The sequence below is a fragment of the Podarcis filfolensis genome (assembly GCF_964270895.1).
Source record: "Podarcis filfolensis genome assembly, chromosome: 1".
Lineage (NCBI taxonomy): Eukaryota > Metazoa > Chordata > Lepidosauria > Squamata > Lacertidae > Podarcis > Podarcis filfolensis.
The window spans coordinates 38,913,652-38,936,065 of NC_139604.1; the positions used below are offsets into that span (position 1 = coordinate 38,913,652).

General features: G+C 42.4%; 1 long non-coding RNA gene across 1 annotated transcript in view; it reads right to left on the reverse strand.

The window, feature by feature from the left end:
- LOC310747997 overlaps positions 1–22,062 on the reverse strand; it is a 71,109-nt gene extending 49,047 nt beyond the window's left edge. Inside the window, exons 1-2 of the long non-coding RNA XR_014541058.1 lie at positions 21,976–22,062; positions 573–647 (exon numbers count right to left, since the gene is read on the reverse strand). This is a non-coding gene — a long non-coding RNA (uncharacterized lncRNA). The remainder of the gene's footprint in view (positions 1–572; positions 648–21,975) is intronic.
- Between the last annotated feature and the right edge of the window lie 352 nt (positions 22,063–22,414).

Here is a 22,414-nt window from a genome sequence, read left to right on the forward strand (position 1 = left end):
CTGTACTTTTAACAGCGAAGTAGTAGAAGATATTCAACAGATGTACTTTTCTCAAAAACAAAAGTTTAGGAGCCTGCTTTGGGCATCAAAATGAACACTCACAGCCAGAAACCAGTTGCAATACACCATTTGAGTGCATGCAAAACACTCAAACCCAGAGACTAGTAGGAAAAACACACACATCTCCCACCCGGGAATTCTTTTCTGGAGATGCAGAGATGGAACCAAGTCACAGTGATGCAGACTCCAAGCAAGAAGATGAGACACAGAGAGCATAGAAACTTAGTTGTCAGAATGTGTGGAGAGTGAGAGTGGGGGCTCAGACTTGGTGATCTCACAGATAAACAGGCAACAGTTTATCCTGTCTCTCTCTCTCTCCTGACATGAAGTCGATTACTGCCTTTGGTTTAAGATCAGAAACACGGATAGAAAAATTAAGAACTTGGTGGCATGGTATTTGAGGGCAGAATTATGTGTGACATCAGCAAACCCATTTCCCCAAGCATTGTCAAGGGGGGGGGGGGGACTGCAAAACAAAATGGAAGAGTCTCAGAGAAAGCTTGGGTACTTACCAGTTTTCGCATCTACCAAATTGCGCTGACAGTGCCTCACCCACTGATTTCCTCCTATCTGAGTTTTCTTCTACTCTGTAAAAACAATTGGTAGGGGAGGAAAGTTTAAAAATGATTAGGGGATAGTTTTTATTAGGTCTGAAATTACACACATTTGTGCCCAGTGATAGTGTACTAGAAATGTCCAGTACTGCACTGACATTATGAAGAAAACAAGAAACTGTATAATAATATAGAGTGTAATTATAGTAATTACAATTTAAAAGTAGCCTTCTTTGAAGTACATTTTTATAACATGAGAAGAAACCAGAAGCTCAGGATTTTTTATTTTTACTTTGCTAAGTATTTTTATTGTTTTCCATAAATGCCTAACAAAATAAAACTAGACAACTAAACAAAATCCTAACACCCCTCAAGCCCATTTTTTAAAAAAAATTACTATCACCAATGTTCATGTTAGAAAGTTGCTGATCTATTTCTATTTTGATTCAATCCTTCATTGTTATTTTAATTCCGCCAGCATTTTTCATTAGTAGCTTTGAGCAAGTGTAATATATCAAGAGAAAACTGATAGTTAAGATGAATGAAAAAAAACCTGAGATAACACAAGTGACAGAACATCATGAATTTCAAAACTACATTGGAAGATAGTGATCATGTTAAGGCCATTGCCTATAAAAAGAAGGCAAGCCATATTAGTGCCATGTTAGAGCATTGTTTTCTTATATTCCAACATATTAATCTGAAAAGAGGTAAGTAGTGTTTGCATTATGTAGTAGTCTTTGGAAGAGAAAGAAAAAGAGAACTAAACACTTCCCATAGAAGGATTAGAATGAAAGTTTGTTGCTCTGAGTTCCTATCACCTCTTTCTTTCATCTTGGAATATAGTGGCTTAGAAGAAAAGGGGGAAAGGCAGCATAAGGTGACTTATAATGATAAGGAAATCTAAAGTACCCTGCAAGGCACCAGATACAACCTTTCATGTTTGTGAGATCAGCTGCGATAAAGGACATGCTATCCACTCTGAGTGAAAACAAGAAATTCAGCTTGCCAAAGAAGGCTAAGCTCCTCTCAGGATAAAACTGTTGCCTCATGAACTTTGAATTACTATTTAGGAGCATGAAAGCACATCGCAGAAAGCAAACCTAAAAGACAAAAAGCAACACCATGAGGCTTTTCTGCTGAGATTGCCATGGTGCTTCAACAGCTGAGAATTGATCAACTGAGGATAATTTTCTTAAACTTCTTAAACTATAAAAGTAGAGGGTGGATTTGCATTTTTAATAAACAGTTTACAGGGTGCAATTTCTATACACCAAACTGAAGAACATACTAAAAACAGTAACAAAGGACAAGACAGGTTACAAAATGATATGCATGTTGTTGTTGTTGTTGTTTAGTCGTTTAGTCGTGTCCGACTCTTCGTGACCCCATGGACCAGAGCACGCCAGGCACTTCTGTCTTCCACTGCCTCCCGCAGTTTAGTCAGACTCATGTTTGTAGCTTCGAAGACACTATCCAACCATCTCGTCCTCTGTTGTCCCCTTCTCCTTGTGCCCTCCATCTTTCCCAACATCAGGGTCTTTTCCAGGGAGTCTTCTCCTCTCATGAGGTGGCCAAAGTATTGGAGCCTCAGCTTCACGATCTGTCCTTCCAGTGAGCACTCAGGGCTGATTTCCTTAAGAATGGATAGGTTTGATCTTCTTGCAGTCCATGGGACTCTCAAGAGTCTCCTCCAGCACCATAATTCAAAAGCATCAATTCTTCGACGATCAGCCTTCTTTATGGTCCAGCTCTCACTTCCATACATCACTACTGGGAAAACCATAGCTTTTACTATACGGACCTTTGTTGGCAAGGTGATGTCTCTACTTTTTAAGATGCTGTCTAGGTTGGTCATTGCTTTCCTCCCAAGAAGCAGGCGTCTCTTAATTTTGTGGCTGCTGTCACCATCTGCAGTGATCATGGAACCCAAGAAAGTAAAATCTCTCACTGCCTCCATTTCTTCTCCTTCTATTTGCCAGGAGGTGATGGGACCAGTGGCCATGATCTTCGTTTTTTTGATGTTGAGCTTCAGACCATATTTTGCACTCTCCTCTTTCACCCTCAATAAAAGGTTCTTTAATTCCTCCTCACTTTCTGCCATCAAGGTTGTGTCATCTGCATATCTGAGGTTGTTGATATTCCTTCCAGCAATCTTAATTCCGGCTAGGGATTCATCCAGCCCAGCCTTTCGCATGATGAATTCTGCATATAAGTTAAATAAGCAGGGAGACAATATACAGCCTTGTCGTACTCCTTTCCCAATTTTGAACCAATCGGTTGTTCCATATCCAGTTCTAACTGTAGCTTCTTGTCCCACATAGAGATTTCTCAGGAGACAGATGAGGTGATCAGGCACTCCCATTTCTTTAAGAACTTGCCATAGTTTGCTGTGGTCAACACAGTCAAAGGCTTTTGCATAGTCAATGAAGCAGAAGTAGATGTCTTTCTGGAACTCTCTGGCTTTCTCCATAATCCAGCGCATGTTTGCAATTTGGTCTCTGGTTCCTCTGCCTCTTCTAAATCCAGCTTGCACTTCTGGGAGTTCTCGGTCCACATACTGCTTGAGCCTTCCTTGTAGAATTTTAAGCATAACCTTGCTAGCGTGTGAAATGAGTGCAATTGTGCGGTAGTTGGAGCATTCTTTAGCACTGCCCTTCTTTGGGATTGGGATGTAGACTGATCTTCTCCAATCCTCTGGCCACTGCTGAGTTTTCCAAACTTGCTGGCATATTGAGTGTAGCACCTTAACAGCATCATCTTTTAAAATTTTAAATAGTTCAGCTGGAATACCATCACTTCCACTGGCCTTGTTATTTGCAGTGCTTTCTAAGGCCCATTTGACTTCACTCTCCAGGATGTCTGGCTCAAGGTCAGCAACCCCACTACCTGGGGTGTACGAGGCATCCATTTCTTTCTGGTATAATTCCTCTGTGTATTCTTGCCACCTCTTCTTGATGTCTTCTGCTTCTCTTAGGTCCTTACCACTTTTGTCCTTTATTATGGCAATCTTTGAACGAAATGTTCCTTTCATATCTCCAATTTTCTTGAACAGATCTCTGGTTCTTCCCATTCTGTTGTTTTCCTCTATTTCTTTGCATTGCTCGTTTAAGAAGGCCTTCTTATCTCTCCTTGCTATTTTTTGGAAATCTGCATTCAATTTCCTGTATCTTTCTCTATCTCCCTCGCATTTTGCTTGCCTTCTCTCCCCCGCTATTTGTAAGGCCTCATTGGACAGCCACTTTGCTTTCTTGCATTTCCTTTTCATTGGGATGGTTTTCGTTGCTGCCTCCTGTATAATGTTGCGAGCCTCCATCCATAGTTCTTCAGGCACTCTGTCTAGCAAATCTAAATCCTTAAACCTGTTCCTCACTTCCACTGTGTATTCATAAGGGATTTGATTTAGATTGTATCTTACCGGCCCAGTGGTTTTTCCTACTTTCTTCAGTTTAAGCTTGAATTTTGCTGTAAGAAGCTGATGATCCGAGCCACAGTTAGCTCCAGGTCTTGTTTTTGCTGACTGTATTGAGCTTCTCCATCTTTGGCTGCAGAGAATATAATCAATCTGATTTCGATGCTGCCCATCTGGTGATGTCCACGTGTAGAGTCGTCTCTTGTGTTGTTGGAAAAGCGTGTTTGTGATGACCAGCTTGTTCTCTTGACAGAACTCTATTAGCCTTTGCCCTGCTTCATTTTGCTCTCCAAGGCCAAACTTGCCCGTTGTTCCTTTTATCTCTTGACTCCCTACTTTAGCATTCCAATCCCCTATAATGAGAAGAACATCCTTCTTTGGTGTCGCTTCTATAAGGTGTTGTAAGTCTTCATAGAATTGGTCAATTTCAGTTTCTTCAACACCAGTAGTTGGTGCATAAACTTGGATTACTGTTATGTTAAAAGGTCTGCCTTGGATTCGTATCGAGATCATTCTATCATTTTTGAGATTGCATCCCAGTACAGTTTTCGCCACTCTTTTGTTGACTATGAGGGCCACTCCATTTCTTTTACGAGATTCTTGCCCACAGTAGTAGATATGATGGTCATCCGAACTGAATTCGCCCATTCCTGTCCATTTTAGTTCACTGATGCCCAGGATGTCAATATTTATTCTTGCCATCTCATTTTTGACCACATCCAACTTACCCAGGTTCATGGTTCTTACATTCCAGGTTCCTATGCAATATTTTTCTTTACAGCATTGGACTTTCCTTTCGCTTCCAGGCATATCCGCAACTGAACGTCCTTTCGGCTTTAGCCCAGCCGCTTCATCAGCTCTGGATCTACTTGTACTTGTCCTCCGCTCTTCCTCAGTAGCACGTTGGACGCCTTCCGACCTGAGGGGCTCATCTTCCAGCGTCATAACTTTTATATGCCTGTTGTCTTTGTCCATGGAGTTTTCTTGGCAGGGATACTGGAGTGGCTTGCCGGTTCCTCCTCCAGGTGGATCACGTTTGGTCAAAACTCTCCACTATGACCTGTTCATCTTGGGTGCCCTGCTCAGCATAGTTCATAGCTTCTCTGAGTTCTTCAAGCCCCTTCGCCACGGCAAGGCAGTGATCCATGAAGGGGAATGATATGCATAGGAAAATGTAAAAATAATTAATTAATTAATGATTAAGGAATTAAGGAAAATGTAAAAATTAATGTGGCTATTAACACTCTCCTTCCTATAGAGCAGGTTATGCTCTTTCATTTCTTTCAATGCATCTTTGTATGCAGTCATTTTTAACTTTTAAAGTAAACACCCTATCTTCAAAGTTGACCTAAGCACAATCTAAATGGACAGAGATGTTTGCAATACAGATCTGATCAGTTTATCTACAGCCAAAAAGATAACGGGGACACCATTTATCTCCAGGTGAGGAGGGAAAACCCCTTCATGGATCACTGCCTTGCCGTGGCAACTGGCAAGTTTGGCCTTGGAGTTCAAAACGAAGCAGGGCAAAGGCTAATAGAGTTCTGCCAAGAGAACAAGCTGGTCATCACAAACACTCTTTTCCAACAACACAAGAGATGACTCTACACATGGACATCACCAGATGGGCAGCATCGAAATCAGATTGATTATATTCTCTGCAGCCAAAGATGGAGAAGCTCAATACAGTCAGCAAAAACAAGACCTGGAGCTGACTGTGGCTCAGATCATCAGCTTCTTATAGCAAAATTCAAGCTTAAACTGAAGAAAGTAGGAAAAACCACTGGGCCGGTAAGATACAATCTAAATCAAATCCCTTATGAATATACAGTGGAAGTGAGGAACAGGTTTAAGGATTTAGATTTAGTGGACAGAGTGCCTGAAGAACTATGGATGGAGGCTCGTAACATTATACAGGAGGCAGCAACTAAAACCATCCCAACGAAAAGGAAATGCAAGAAAGCAAAGTGGCTGTCCAACGAGACCTTATAGCGGGAGAGAGAAGGCAAGCAAAATGCGAGGGAGATAGTGAAAGATACAGGAAATTGAATGCAGATTTCCAAAAAATAGCAAGGAGAGACAAGAAGGCCTTCTTAAACGAGCAATGCAAAGAAATAGAGGAAAACAATAGAATGTGAAAAACCAGAGATCTGTTCAAGAAAATTGGAGATATGAAAGGAACATTTCGTACAAAGATTACCATAATAAAAGACAAAAGTGGAAAGGACCTAACAGAAGCAGAAGACATCAAGAAGAGGTGGCAAGAATACACAGAGGAACTATACCAGAAAGAAATGGATGTCTCGTATACCCCAGGTAGTGTGGTTGCTGACCTTGAGCCAGACATCCTGGAGAGTGAAGTCAAATGGGCCTTAGAAAGCACTGCTAATAACAAGGCCAGTGGAAGTGATGATATTCCAGCTGAACTATTTAAAATATTAAAAGATGATGCTGTTAAGGTGCTACACTCAATATGCCAGCAAATTTGGAAAACTCAGCAGTGGCCAGAGGATTGGAGTAGATCAGTCTACATCCCAATCCCAAAGAAGGGCAGTGCCAAAGAATGCTCCAACTACCGCACAATTGCACTCATTTCACATGCTAGCAAGGTTATGCTTAAAATTCTACAAGGCAGGCTTAAGCAGGATGTGGACCGAGAACTCCCAGAAGTGCAAGCTGGATTTCGAAGGGGCAGAGGAACCAGAGACCAAATTGCAAACATGCGCTGGATTATGGAGAAAGCTAGAGAGTTCCAGAAAGACATCTACTTCTGCTTCATTGACTATGCAAAAGCCTTTGACTGTGTCAACCACAGCAAACTATGGCAAGTTCTTAAAGAAATGGGAGTGCCTGATCACCTCATCTGTCTCCTGAGAAATCTCTATGTGGGACAAGAAGCTACAGTTAGAACTGTATATGGAACAACTGATTGGTTCAAAATTGGGAAAGGAGTACGGCAAGGCTGTATATTGTCTCCCTGCTTATTTAACTTATATGCAGAATTCATCATGCAAAAGGCTGGGCTGGATGAATCCCAAGGCGGAATTAAGATTGCTGGAAGAAATATCAACAACCTCAGATATGCAGATGATACAACCTTGATGGCAGAAAGTGAAGAGGAATTAAAGAACCTTTTAATGAGGGTGAAAGAGGAGAGCGCAAAATATGGTCTGAAGCTCAACATCAAAAAAACGAACATCATGGTCACTGGGCCCATCACCTCCTGGCAAATAGAAGGGGTAGAAATGGAGGCAGTGAGAGATTTTACTTTCTTGGGCTCCATGATCACTGCAGATGGTGACAGCAGTCACGAAATTAAAAGACGCCTGCTCCTTGGGAGAAAGGCCATGGCAAACCTAGACAGCATCTTAAAAAGCAGAGACATCACCTTGCCAACAAAGGTCTGTATAGTTAAATCCATGGTTTTCCCAGTAGTGATGTATGGAAGTGAGAGCTGGACCATAAAGAAGGCTGATCGCCGAAGAATTGATGCTTTTGAATTATGGTGCTGGAGGAGACTCTTGAGAGTCCCATGGACTGCAAGAAGATCAAACGCATCCATTCTGAAGGAAATCAGTCCTGAGTGGTCACTGGAAGGACAGATTGTGAAGCTGAGGCTCCAATACTTTGGCCACCTCATGAGAAGAGTAGACTCCCTGGAAAAGACCCTGATGTTGGGAAAGATGGAGGGCACAAGGAGAAGGGGACGACAGAGGATGAGATGGGTGGACAGTGTTCTCGAAGCCACAAACATGAGTCTGACCAAACTGCGGGAGGCAGTGGAAGGCAGGAGTGCCTGGCGTGCTCTGGTCCATGGGGTCACGAAGAGTCGGACACGACTAAACGACTAAACAACAACAACAGAGGAGGGGAAAACGTTTGCCATAAGAGTAATTTTTGCCACTTCTCCGATAACTTTCTCTTCCGCTCACACTGTAGGGCCAAGGAACATATCAGTCACCAACTTCCTTCAGTGGGTAGATTACCTATGAACTGAGGAATCTCCCCCACTCCTGTATACCTAGTTTGGAAGTTGCAGTATTAATAAAAATATTATACACTGGGATCCTTCTTAAACATATTTTCAGGTGGTTTAAATAAACAAGCTCTCTTGTTTGAAGCATGCTAGAGGTGCACCCACTGCAGTTTTAATTTAGTATGATGCGGGTGGCGCTGTGGGTTAAACCACTGAGCCTAGGACTTGCTGATCAGAAGGTCGGTGGTTCAAATCAGCATTTCCGTAAGCTGCTTTGGTTCGCCAGAAGCGGCTTAGTCATGCTGGCCACATGACCCGGAAGCTGTCTGCAGACAAACGTCGGCTCCCTCGGCCAGTAAAGCGAGATGAGCACCGCAACCCCAGAGTCAGTCATGACTGGACCTAATGGTCTGGGGTCCCCTTTACCCTTTACCTTATTGTCTGGCAACCATAAAGCTGAGGGAGATCTTTAAAACATGACAGAAAAAACAATATGAACAGAACAGACCATCCCAGAACAGTATTTTTAGAGAACTCACTGAATCCCTTAACTCCCCCTTCTCCACAGGCATGGTCAACCATATAGAACCCCCAGCTCATGGCTCCATGCCCTACTGTCAAGCCTGTCCTGTTAAGATTACCCAGTCTACCTAATCTCCCATTATGTATAATGGAAGACACACATATCCCTTGAATACACTAAGTGAGGAATGGGCTGCATCTAGCAAGGATAGGAGAAATAGCTCCAGGCAATAGCTCTTCTCCCAATGTCCAAATATTTAAAGCACCTCTTTCTGATGATCATGACTGTCTTGTGAGTGGCTAGTTAAGAGCCAGCTGTCAGTCAAAGGCCACCAGGAAGGTGCCTTTAGAAGATTACTGTTGCCAACAGCCTTTGTCCTTCAACTTTCATCTATCAACACTGCAATGTTATCCACAAGACCAGAAGCCCGCTCTTCAGTAATTACAATAGGGTAGACTTAAATTGTTTTCTTTATTTTCTATAAAAGCTCCATTTTGCCTCTTTCTTTTGCCCACCTGCCTTTTATTCTTAATACACTTCTTGAATGGGTTCATGTGTGTGTTGGTGCTAGACTCCAAATATTACTACCCCCCTGAGAGCACTGGCCATATGGCTTCATGCCGTGTGTGTAAGTGGAATTTGACAGAGAAAAGCCAGCTGCCTTGGGCTCCAATAAGAGACAAATAAAGCTGCTTGCTCTCTGTGTGTCTCCTTTGAGTATTTGCCTTGGATTCTCAGATTTTGTTTCTGCTTCAGGTTAGAACAGGTGTGGGGCACTAAAACAATTAAAAAATATATTTTAAAAACAATCCAATACAAATGCAGACTGGGAAATATCTCCATGTAAAGGGCTTGTTGGAAGAAGGAGGTCTTAGATGCCAAAGACAACAGAGCCAGTTTCTGTCTAATATTTAACAGGAGGGGATTCTAAAGTGTAGGTGCTGCAAGGCCATAGTACATAGTAAAGGCCTGGTTCCTATATTGTGCAGAACAGATCTTCTGATGAGTTGGTATCTGCAGGAACCCCTCACATGCTGAGTGCTCCCAAGGTTTCTCCCAAGGTATCTCCCAAGGTTTATCTGACAATAGAAAACTGTCCTATTTCCAAGTGTAATTATAATGATAATGAAATTTTCTATGATACACACTAAAACATCTTCATAAATATTTGAAAATATGCTGTTCAACGGATTCTGGAAGGCAGGAGGCTGACTCCTGACAGCCAATTAATTATCACAATCAGAGGAATTCTAGACAAAGTACCTTCACTGTTAATGTGAAGCCTAATTAAAATTCATGTCCCATAAAAGTCACTTGACTCTCAATTATGATTAAGTATGCAAGGTCACTAGAACACAGTGAGAAACTGAGCCAAATGCAGTCCCTTAGTTACTCAGTGACAGTTCAAAAGTATTGTCATGCTTTGTGAAGAACTGTACGTAAAATACAAATTACAGTTCAGTGTATTTCAATGTGAATGGCTGACAGCAACAATCTTCTGGCCTTGTAGCTCATTTGAATGTGCTGCAGTAAAGTAGGTGGAACCAACTGGTGCCCTTGCACTCGTGGAATTGCTTTTGATCCAGCAAAGGCATCCACTAATAGAAGAGGAAGCTATTTTCCCCTGCATCATTCATGTTATATTTAACCCAGTCAGATGGGCGGGGTACAAATATTACAATTATTATAATATTTAAAGCCTTTTGCTGCCATCCATCTCCAAAGATATCAATGTGGAATATAAAAGGGACGAATAAACAAAAAATACCTCAATAAAATACAATAAAATTAAAGGAATACATAAATAAATGTTGACATTGGTATTAACAGTACAGTCATACCTCGGGTTACAGATGCTTCAGGTTGTGTTTTTTCGGGTTACGGACGCGCCGAAACCCGGAAGTACCGGAATGGGTTACTTCTGGGTTTCAGAGATCGTGCATGCACAGAAGTGCTAAATTGTGCTTTGTGCAGAAACGCCAAATCGCAACCCACACGTGCACAGACGCGGCGCTGTGGGTTGCGAATGTGCCTCCCACACGGATCACATTCGCAACCCGACTGTCCACTGTACTCCTATAGAAAAGGGATTCTAGAGATATGGTGCCACCACAGAGAAGACTCCCTTGTTATCATGTAACAAACTTCCCAGGGCAAGGGAAGAGCTAACCCCCTTGGAAGATCCTAAGATTAAGGTTAGAGGAAGGAAACGCAATAATCCCTTCATGTATTTGGTCCCAGGCTGTATAACTAAGCTTGGAAGAAGAGGCACCTTGCATTAGGCTCAGAAGCCAATAGACATCCAATGTACGTCATTCAGATTCGATGTGTAAAATTATTCCATTGGGCTATGCCAGTTGAAGTTCTGGCAATTGCATTCTGCAGTAACTGAAGCTTCCGAATAGTTTTCAACAGCAGTTCCACATACTACACATGTGAGTAATCAAATCAAAAGTTTAACCAGAGAATGCATCATAGCGGCAATACTATCACAGTCCAGGAGTTGTGGTAGGAGGCAAACCAACCCCAAAGCTGCAAAGGGTCTCTACACATTTGCGTTGCCTTGGGGAATGCAACCCCATGTAGAACAGATTGCTCACCTAATTCCCAGACAAAGGAACCATTTACCAACAGCACCTCTATCTTATCTGGCTTTGTTTGGCTTTAGTTTGTTTGTCCTCACCCAAGACACATCAAATTCAGTTGTAGCTACACAGTGATAATCTACACAAACTGTAATCTGCACAGTTGTAATCTACCCAAATTCAGTTGTAATCTACACAGACTGCAAGCTATCACCTGCACAGCCTCACTTGACTTAGATGATATATAGAGAAAAACACCACACTCCAAAACCTCTGATGATCTCACCATGTGGTACGTATGCTTAACAGCATGGGGGATAAGATGGCACTTTGCAGGACTCTACAGCACAATGCAATGGAGTCAAGCAAAAATCACCCATGCTATTATCTGAAAGCAGCACTGGGAGGAATCCAATGTCACATTAAGGTGATCGTCTCATCAGGGCAAGCATTTCACCCTCTTGTCTCCCTGTTCTGCACTGTTCCATGGATTCTTCTGACCACTGCAAGCCAGTTTCACGGGGCATGGGGGGAATGAGGGGGGGCCCCATTGTGCAAGTAAAAATCCTTGCACAAGGCTTCTGCTGATTGGACTCATGAGTGCCGCTAACTCCCATTCTACAGAGTTAATCTTGCAAGATACTATGGTATCAAAAGCTGTGGAGAGATCAAGAAGAATTAACAGAATCACACTCCACCTCTCCCCCCTCAACAAAGCTCATACATTAGGGTCTTAGTGCCCAAACCCACACTAAACCTGGACTTAAATTAATTTAGGTGATCTTTTCTATTTCATTCAAAAACAAATTGAGGGCAACTGCCACAACCTCCTCAAGCCCCATGCCCTCAAATAGGGATTTTAACAACTGGGCAATACAAATTACAATTTCCTAGGTCCCAGAACATGGAATGACCATCTTCAGTCAGCAAATTAAGAATACTGTGCTGTTATCAAGTTATGCTACTGAAATAAGCTGCCCTCCCAGCCTTGGAAATAACAGGTTTTAGATGTAATAAGCATGCATATCTGCACAAACATCAGTGAAGCCTCTTTAATTAGCTGTAGTCTATGTAGTCTCAACAGTTAATCAGTTTCATTTATTTTCGATTTTTTTTATATTTAAAAAAGTCTGAGCTTGGATGTTTTTGTATTGTCAGCAAGGAATTTTGATGCTAGGGCGAGAAGTTGCATGTTTTTCATATATAGTGGCCTATCATCAATTTGAACCTAATGGAAAGCATTGCTTAACAACATTTCAAGGGCTGAGTTATAACAATGTGTGTGACTGAGGTATTTGATCATTATCATGAAATCTGATCAAGGAGCAACAATGCTACATTTGTATTTTCCCAAGATGAGCCACTCCAAAAGCAATTTAATTTCAATGAACAGGCATAATAAAATTAAATTTTAGATATAAATTCGTACTGCGAAACAAAGCCAAGTTCCAACAGAAAACCTGGACATTCATTTTTTAATCAGGGGCTTGCTAGCAATGCAAACTACCGAGAAAGCACCAAAGCTAGATTATGTAAGACGCAATATCTATTTAGATGCAAAATTGTGCAATTGCTCAAAGTATTTTAGAGCCAATTCTAAAATGCTGGTTCTCAAAGCCAAGTTCTGTTGCATCTTGTTTTCCAGTATCAAAGTATAAAAATCTAAAATCCCATAAAAAATGCAATCATTAAAAACACACACAAAAAAACACACAAAACCCAACCATCTACAGTCGTACCTTGGTTCTCGAACGCCTTGGCACGTGTACGCTTTGGCTCCCAAACACCGCAAACCTGGAGGTAAATGTTCCAGTTTGCGAATGTTTTTCGGAAGCCAAACATCCGATGCAGCTTCCGCTCGACTGCAGGAAGCTCCCACAGCCAATCAGAAGCTGCACCTTGGTTTTTGAATGATTTCAGGAGTTTAACGGACTCCTGGAATGGATTAAGTTTGAGAACCAAGGTACCATTGTATCATAATTGTACAATGTTAAAGAAAGTAAGGTTTTTAAAAAACAAAACCTAAAATTATATTCATGTACACCTTTTCACCAGCTGGAAACGTCACATACTTAAAATAGCACAATCTTCTCTTGAAAATGTGGGAAATTAAAGTAAGACTGGCAAAGAAGACCCTCACCTGAAACCCAGAACAGCCATGCCAGTCATGGCAGACAGTACTGAATTAGCAGCACCAGTGATCTGGCTCAGTATAAAGCATCTTTCTATCTTTACAAGTATAAAGGTGTTGCATGATAATATTGTTACTTCAGCTCTCTGGATTTTTGTACTCTTGAGGGTGGGAGCCAACACCTTTATAGACTTAAGATTCTGCCTGTGGATATTTTTTATATAAACCTTTCTATTTTCTAACACATTTTGTGCAGGCTTCCAGGGGTCAGGGTTTTGAAAGAGAGAATATCATGTAGAAATTAGGCTGCTCCATATTCATGTCTATCTAGAATCCCTAGCCCTGTATTTTCTTCTTCTCATTATTCAGAGAGGGAAGACAACACTTTTAAACACAGTTGACAACTGAAAGCAATAGCAAAGTTCTGGTAAACAATAAATTTACTGCCTGAAGCTTGCTGGCAGCAAGAGCTTGGCACTGTTAAAAATATATATTCTGATTCTGCTTATGCAAGTTTTTGAAGGAACTAGTATGGTTCTGAAATTTGGTGACATGTAATGATGTGGGACTAGCTCTTTATTAAACTGTCCTGCATTTCTATTTCTTGAGACAGAGAGAACTTGCAGCTGGGAAATTGTAAGTGGCCTTTAGCTAACTAGACAACCTATTACAACTATGATTTAGCTTGCACAGTCCACCCAAAATGACATGGTCTCTGCTAAGGCAATTGAAAATCCAAATATTTCAAAATTTGACAGGTGACAATAGGCCTGTATTGCATTAAGCAAAAACACCAATGAGCCTTGAAAGCCCATTAAAGACTAAAGCAGTTATTATGTTATAAAAATTTGTTGACTACAGTCCATTTCAATGTGTAAACAATTCATTTACATAAATACTCCTGAAATATCCTTTAACAATCCTAAAAATTATAGAAAATCCATTCTAATACACTACAAAATATATGACGACTGGGTTTCTCTTTTTGGAGAGTTTCATTATCTCACAATATTTCTGGAGCAGTCATACCTATTCATGCACTATGATGCCTGATTAATGTTCTTTTAGTCATGTATCTTGAATGCATACTTCACGTCACATTTTCCCAGGTTCATTAAGCATGAGCAGGAAAAGAAAGGATTTACCCAGAGAACTATATCTACTGTATATATTGGTGTTTTTTTAATGTAGAGTAAAAACTTACTGCAGAAGGGAAATGGATTAGACTGCATTAGAATATTAGGTAAGTCATAAAAGTATAGGAATGTACATCAGATCTGAACTGAGAAATGAAGCAGGGTACCTTGTAAGGAATTGTATGACAACGCACAATTCAAACCAGGGTCCTTTGAAGCACTTTGAGGTCCAGACATCTCAGAAATGCTACATACAAGCGTCTACTAATGGTTAAGTTGTATCTAAGCATATTGTATTAGCAAAATAGCACAGCCGGGGGAGGGAGGCAAGGAGGAGTAGCTTTGCAAATGCACGTCTCCTGCTTACGGAAAACTTACATATGGGGAAGGGGAACTCTGAGAGGTCTTATGTATGATCAGATGGAATCGTTTTAGCACAGCCCTCCAATCCCTGTGTTTTGGGGGAGGAAACAAGTCTGCAAGAGCAAAACATATGTCACTAAGAATGAAGGGTAGAGATGGGAAGCTCCATTGTGACTGACCAGTGGAGCTTGGAACCGGAAGGAAAGATTTTCCATGGGAATTAAAGTCTATTAGTTCCAAATATTAGAATCTATGGTCACCCAATGAAGCTGAATGCTGACATATTCAGGATACGCTTCTCCACAAAGCACATAGATAAACTACAAAAACTCACTGCCACAAGATATAGTAATTGACTGTCAACCTGGGATAGCATAAGAAATGTTTGGACAATTTCATGAGCGATAAGGCTATTCAAAGTGACTAGCTGTGATGGTGGTATGCCTTTGAATACCAGTTACTATGGAGCATTATTAGGCAGAATGCTATCGCATTCATGGCTTTGGGTTGGCCATTGTGAGAACAAAACCTTATACTATGTGCAGCTAGGCGTAACCGAGCACGGCACTTATTACATTGTTAACATCTCAGTGCCACTGAGTGGAGAAGGGGGGTAAGGCTAGAGCAGGCATAGGCAAACTCAGCCCTCCAGCTGTTTTGGGACTACAACTCCCATCATCCCTAGCTAACAGGACCAGTGGTCATGGATAATGGGAACTGTAGTCCCAAAACATTTGAAGGCCAAGTTTGCCTATGCCTGGGCTAGAGCAAAGCCTCCGAGGCAGTTCTTGGAGGCCAGGCCAGACACATCCATATGGTGAAGTTTATGTTTAAGACACTCTGGTCTAGATTGTTTAGGATTTTTAATGATTAAAGCTGCACTTTGAAACAATATGGTTATCATTGCAGAGCATATAGTAAGGGTTATGTGCTTGCTCCAATTAACACAGCTGCATTCTGTACTAACTGAAAGAAGATTACAAGAAAGAAGATTCCACCTAAACATTAGGAGGAACTTCCTGACAGTAAGAGCTGTTCGACAGTGGAATTTGCTGCCAAGGAGTGTGGTGGAGTCTCCTTCTTTGGAGGTCTTTAAGCAGAGGCTTGACAACCATATGTCAGGAGTGCTCTGATGGTGTTTCCTGCTTGGCAGGGGGTTGGACTCGATGGCCCTTGTGGTCTCTTCCAACTCTATGATTCTATGATTCTATTCTATGATTCTATGAATGACTACTTCTACCACGGTACTTCCCGAGCCATCTCTTTAACAGTTTGTCTCTTTGGCAGGATCTGCCAGAAATAGCAAGTGAAGTAGCTGTGCATATGTTCCTCTCCCACATACACAAAACAGTACTGCTTTGCGTTGTAGCCAACCTGAACCTAAGTAATTAATTTTGCCAACATTGGAAACAAATTTTGTTGCTTTTTTTTTGCCTTCCTTGACTTCATGGATCAATAATCTGATTATATCTCTTTGACAATAATGTGTTCCTCTCACACGCTGCTAACTCCCTTCACTCTGGACCACACACTTGGCCTCATTAAGGGTCAATACACTTTGCCGCATGATCTATGCAACATACTAGCTCGCTCACACTCTCCTGCAGTCAGAAGACCTCAGGCATTAATTGGCACAGGAGCAATCATACCTAGAAAAGAACTAATTTCTTCAGGCTTAGCCTTCTGATGTTATTAGTAATTTCATAAACTCTGTGTGAAACTGCTTCACCTCTAGGAGGACATATGCTCACTAATTGACTTCGGTGGGGGTGTTCTTGTGGTTTTGGCTTTCTTTAATCCAACAACCTGTCATTCCCTAAGATTTAGGCTATTGGAAATCTTGTTTTTGCTAAGTCTTCCTCAGCTTGGCCTCCTCCACCCACCACAGAGGTCAGCAGCCCCAGCTTCTGATCTTTCTCATTTGCTTTTACAACACATCTATCTTACCTGCAGCCTAGTGCTTCAAGAAACTGCTGTGAGAACAAACATCCTACTATTTCATGTATTGCACCATGTTTTATGCCTTCAGCTGCTCTCTTCTTTGTGCCATCCTTCCAGCTGCACTTCATAGAAAAGTATGCATGGGGTTATTGCGTCCCCACCCTAGTTTGGCTTAACCCATTAGTATCTGCAATATTTTGCACGACACTTCAAGTGGTGAGACCAAGAAGAATTATTGCTTCATTTCAGAAAAGAAAATGACTTACTGCCAAGCTTGATCCCCACTTATTCAGTGGATTTTTTTTTTTAATGGCTAATCCAGCCACGCAAGTGTCAAAATTCTATTTTAAAAAATGGCACAGGCAGTCGTTTCTGCTTTGGTCTCATAGAACAATAAAGTGCCCATGAAACCAACATGTATTACTTCTAAGGACTGCATTGCACATTACAGAGAAGTGGCAATAGCACAGACCGGAGCAGCGTGTGACTCATCAAGATGAATGCAGTCCACAAGGCTCAATAAACTTGTTATTTTTGTTCCCTGACAAGATTGCAGAGAGGAAAAGTTTCAAGCATGTTGCAAGAAATAGCTGATGGGCTGTGCCTGGGTTAGTGGGTCTCAGCTTCCAGAGCTATGCCTACTCTTTGACTTCTGCTGTAATAACTGGAAGAGGAAGTTGGGTGTCTTCCTCACTACAAGGTGCAGGAATCTGAGCTGCAGCGAGATACAGCGTGGCAATGTGAGAGATGCAGGTTCCACTTCTAAAAGTCATACAACAGGAGCACCAAAATCAGGAGTGTCAACCAATGGCCCAATAAAATTGGTCTTATGCTGTATTACAACATATTATTGTTGCTTTGAGTATGATTATTATTAAGCACCATGGGTGTGAATGGTGCTTCTGAGGCCACTGCCTTGAGGATCACATATAATAAAAAAATAAAAAAAATATGCAGTTGTTTTACCTGTTATTAGGCTTGTAATGCCTAAAGTAGTCTAAGGAGAACCGGGGAGGAACTTTGGAATATGTGTGACTTTCTGTCAGGGAATCAGGAGCAGGAGCACTGGGGAGAGAGGATTGGGAGAGCGAAGGGGAAGAATCCGAGGGCAGCGTAGGGGAGTATGACAGTGGCCCGAGAGATTCCATGAGCTTCTCCAGCGAATCAGAAGATTCCCAGAAGGGGGCGCCGATGGTCAGGGCAAGGGGGGTCCCAGGGGGGACGCACCAGAAACAAGGAGCCAGAGGGGAACCCCAAACCAGCAGTGGAGGATCGGGACCAGTTTCCCCACCAGAGCGTAGTGGGGGGGAAGAGTCACATGTGTCAGGGGCAGTGTCTCCTCCAGAGAGGGAGTCAGGGCTGACCACGCCTCCAACGGAGGGGAGGTCAGTTGCAGCTAGCCCCCCCGAAGGGGGAAGCAGTGACAGCAGCAGTGGAACGGTCAGGAGGAAAGCTGCTGGCTGGGCGTGCGCGCCAAGTTCAAATGTGCAGGCGCGCGGAACAGCAGGAGACCCGGATGGGGAACCAGCTCCTAAAGCCTGCCGGAGGGAGGGAGAAGGCTCAGGGGAATCAGCGGGAGAAGAGGCTAGAAAGAGCGGAACCCCGGCGGGCAGGCGGACCCAGAGGAGAAAGGAGCAGCGGAGAAGGTGGAGCAGGGCTAGAATCTTAAATTGGTGTCAAGGGGGAGGAGACTCAGACGGAGCAGCAGTGGTCTGACACTTTAGACGTGGGGCTGCGCGCTGCGGCTCTGGAAGTGAAACTGAACTTCAATAAAGACTTTTATACTTAACAACGAAGCAGCGTTGGTCCTTTGTGAGCTGGGACCTAGGGTAGCTCTGACACTTTCCCATATATGCAACAAAGAAAAATGGCTGACAGGTGAGCACAATCCACATGTGACAACAAAGAACAATTATTATGGAAATGCAACATTACAGAAGGGCAAAATGTTCAGCCCAACTTTACACTCATGCCCTACACATGAGTAACACATAAATAGAACTGGTGAAAGGAAGAAAAGGAGGTGAAAGAGAAAGTAGGGGAGGGTAAGTTCACCTATCCTCAATATCATCACTTTTTGCTCTATCTTTAGTCTAGAATATAAGTATTCTTTTAGTGAGGTACTATCCCTTTTGCATTCAAACTTTGGAGAACCTGAATTACTCCAGAATGCATCACATTAGAAGACAGTGAGCTAAAGAGGGGAGCTTTTAATTGCAGCTGTAATAGAGTGAAAAAGTTTCACAGGAATTTCAGTGTAAGATATTTACCTTCTCAAGGGCTGAGATATTTCCCTCTATGGCTGTCATCCAGACTCCCTTCCACTTAGGCTGTACTTAGCAGGTGGATTAGAAGGAAGCAATTTGACCCATTTATACCTTCTGTTTGACCACAAGCTGCCTTTAGGAAGCTTTCTTAACCCACTGGAACTGAGGGCGAATGTACCAAGGACTTGATCAGCAGAGGGAGTGAGCCACTTGTTCCTAGATCAATTAGTGATTACCTCACCTGCATCTGGTAAGCAAACTAGCAGCCAGAACACCTGGCAGAGAATTGCATTCTCTCCTGCACCTCTGCTAGTTAGGAAGACAGAGGCAAAAGAGTAGGCAAAGCAGTTCAGTGGGTTTCTATTTCCCCCTCCTCCCATGGCAGTGCCTAAATTGATACAGTGGTACCTCGGGTTACAGACGCTTCAGGTTACAGACTCCGCTAACCCAGAAATAGTACCTCGGGTTAAGAACTTTGCTTCAGGATGAGAACAGAAATTATGCGGTGGCAGCACGGCAGCAGCAGGAGGCCCCATTAGCTAAAGTGATGCTTCAGGTTAAGAACAGTTTCAGGTTAAGAACGGACCTCCAGAATGAATTAAATTCTTAACCCGAGGTACCACTATACTGACCAAGAGGACGGTGTCAGTCATTCTCTGGTTCACCACAAGGAGCAACACTGCCAATCAAACAAGGTTCAAGATAGATGGAGGATTCAAGGATCTCTAAATGAGACTTGAGTTTTCTGAATGAAGTATTCAGGCGTGATCTGTGCGGCTCTAATTCTGTGGAAGGCAATAAGGTAGTAATTGCTATCACAGTTGCTGATACAAGAAGCAAAACTGAGCTCCTCCGGGTGACATGTTTATTGTGTGTTCATTCTATTTTGCTTGTAGAAAGCATATCCAGAGATTAGACTAGGCTTGGTCTTTATTGAGCATTTTGGTCTGATTTGTCTGTGGAATATCTCCATGTCTTTCCATTAATAATACGTTCATCTGATCCTTTTCAATGAATTTCCCTGTCATTTTCCAAACTGCAAGAAAAGTGGCTTTGTTGTGCTAAGTCAACAGAACACTTGCACAAACCTCAATGTGCTTGAATCCATCCTGCAAAATAGTGCTGGTCTGGAGGCAACTTATGAGTTGGAAAGTGCTGGTTGAATGAGTACAATGTATTTTTCCCCAATGTATGTTCTTACTTCCACTAGGGTTGACTCTGCACATGCAGCACTTATACCAACGGTAGCTGTGTGTGTGTGTGTGTGTGTGTGTGTGTGTGTGTGTGTGTAAGGGAACTTCCCCCCTCCTCAGTACAAGACTTCTGAGCAAAAACTGCAAATTTTGAAGCTGGAGTACAAGGATTCTAAATTGCTGTTCTGTCAGCATGGCCATGCAGCTTCTCAGATACAGACACTTTTAATCAAAAGCACAGCTACTAACACAGGAACACTGGCTGGAAATTACTGATGGCTTGCCAAGTGTGCAATGTATAAGAAAAAGTATGATTTACAGATCATTTCCCCCATGCAGATGCATTGCATGACCTTTGAATACTATATAGATTTCCCATCCCCCACCCCCATATGTGGAGGATCAGCTATAGTGAAATCATGTGACACTATCCCAAAGTACTTTTGCGCTCTACAGGCAGGCAATGATGTCTGTGTGGTGGACAGGAGCATTCTGGGAAGATTGCAAGCAGTCCTGCTCTTGTACTATTTACTTGTAGAAACAGTTTAAAGTACATTCCTAACTTCACTTACCTGGGAGTAAGCCCCATTAAATTACACTTCTGGGTATAATTGGCGAGGAATGCTGCCTCACTGCAGCTGTACTCAGTTTTCTCAAAAGATACATCCATTTCCCTCCTTCCACTTCATAGTAACTTCTCTAGTGTGTATAATTTTTATTGTGTTTTTTTTTTAATAAACCATCAGCCCATGTCAAAATAATACTCCAGAACATGCCAACATTTTCTATATGAGCTAATCTTCTATCTTCAAGGGGAGGAGTGTGAAACAGAGGCCGATAATGTCACAAAGCTGACAGCGGGGGCGGACATGAGAAGAATTATAGGCATTCAACTAACATTAAAAGGACAATAACACACTGGCTTATGGCTATTTATTTTTTTATGAGAGACTTGGCAGGACTTTGATTGAAGTTTTGATTGCCATATGCTTTCCCCGAAAGGCACAGTACTGTTTGTAAACTGGTCTATAATTGAAATTGAAATTTATTTATTTTTTTTAAAAAATAATAATCGTGAAATATGATAATTCATTAAAATATATATTCCTTTGGAGGGTTTCCTCATTGATCTTTGTTGTACTAAATCTGTTTACACATCAAAGACCAAATTGCATTCTGCCTTCCTTCATTTCTGCCAGACCCTTCCTGTTGCTTTCCTTGGGACTGAATTACACAAAATCAAACCAGCATCCCATTTCACAGTTCTCCCTGCATCAACTATTATTCCAGGATAATGATGCTTCATGCAGAGTTCTAAGCTCTTCCTGCCCTCTGCACTGGTAAGCCTTTAGCTACTTAACAGTGTTTGTTTGTGTTAGCTTTCTCTTAAACTGTTTGCATTTTGGAAAGTGAATAATAAATAAAATCATTAAAATGTTTTTCTATTGGGCCGCATTCTACTAAACAAGACTCAGATTCCACTGAGGGCCAAATTGGAGAGATGGCAGTTGCCCCATAGCATGACTTTGCATAGCTGTTTAAAAAACAAGTGTGGGGGGGTAAGACCTGGGTTGAGATTGTGATGTACAGAAAAGAGGGCGGCTTTAAGCCTTTGCTCCATCCAACATGGGCCCAAATCAGTCTCTCTCTCTTCCACACAGACACACATTTCCTACTAGCAATGGGAGAAATGTACTTTTTAATCTTAACCACATCTGGCAAATGTATGATCTGAAGTCCATGCAGCAGATCGGCAAATCTCTGCCAAAAAAGACTGACTCTGAAGTGCTACTGAAGCTGCCGTCCCTCTAAGGCAGGGGTCGGCAAGGCTTACCAGGCATGGGCCGGATCACTTCCATGGAGATCCTCCATGGCTGGACTGGCGCAGTGCGACACTGGCAATTGTGTGCACGCATGTCCGCGGTACCAGAAATTGCTTCTGCGCATGCCCAGATGCCAAAAATGGCACCTGCACAGAAGCAATTTCTGGCGTCTGGGCATGCGCAGAAGCAATTTCTGGCATCTGGGCACACGCAGAAGCAATTTCCGGCACCACAGACATGCGCAGATGCAATTTCCGGTGTCTGGGCATGCGCAGAAGCAATTTCTGGAGCCGTGGAAGAGAGCCCCATGCAGCACTGTGCCGGTTTAGTGCAGTGTTCAGGGCAGCTCGGTTCAGGGGTGGCTCGAGGGCCGGTTAAATGGCCTCTGTGGGCTGCTTCTGACCCATGGGCCTTAGCTTGCCAACCCCTGCTCTAAGAAGCAAGCTTTGT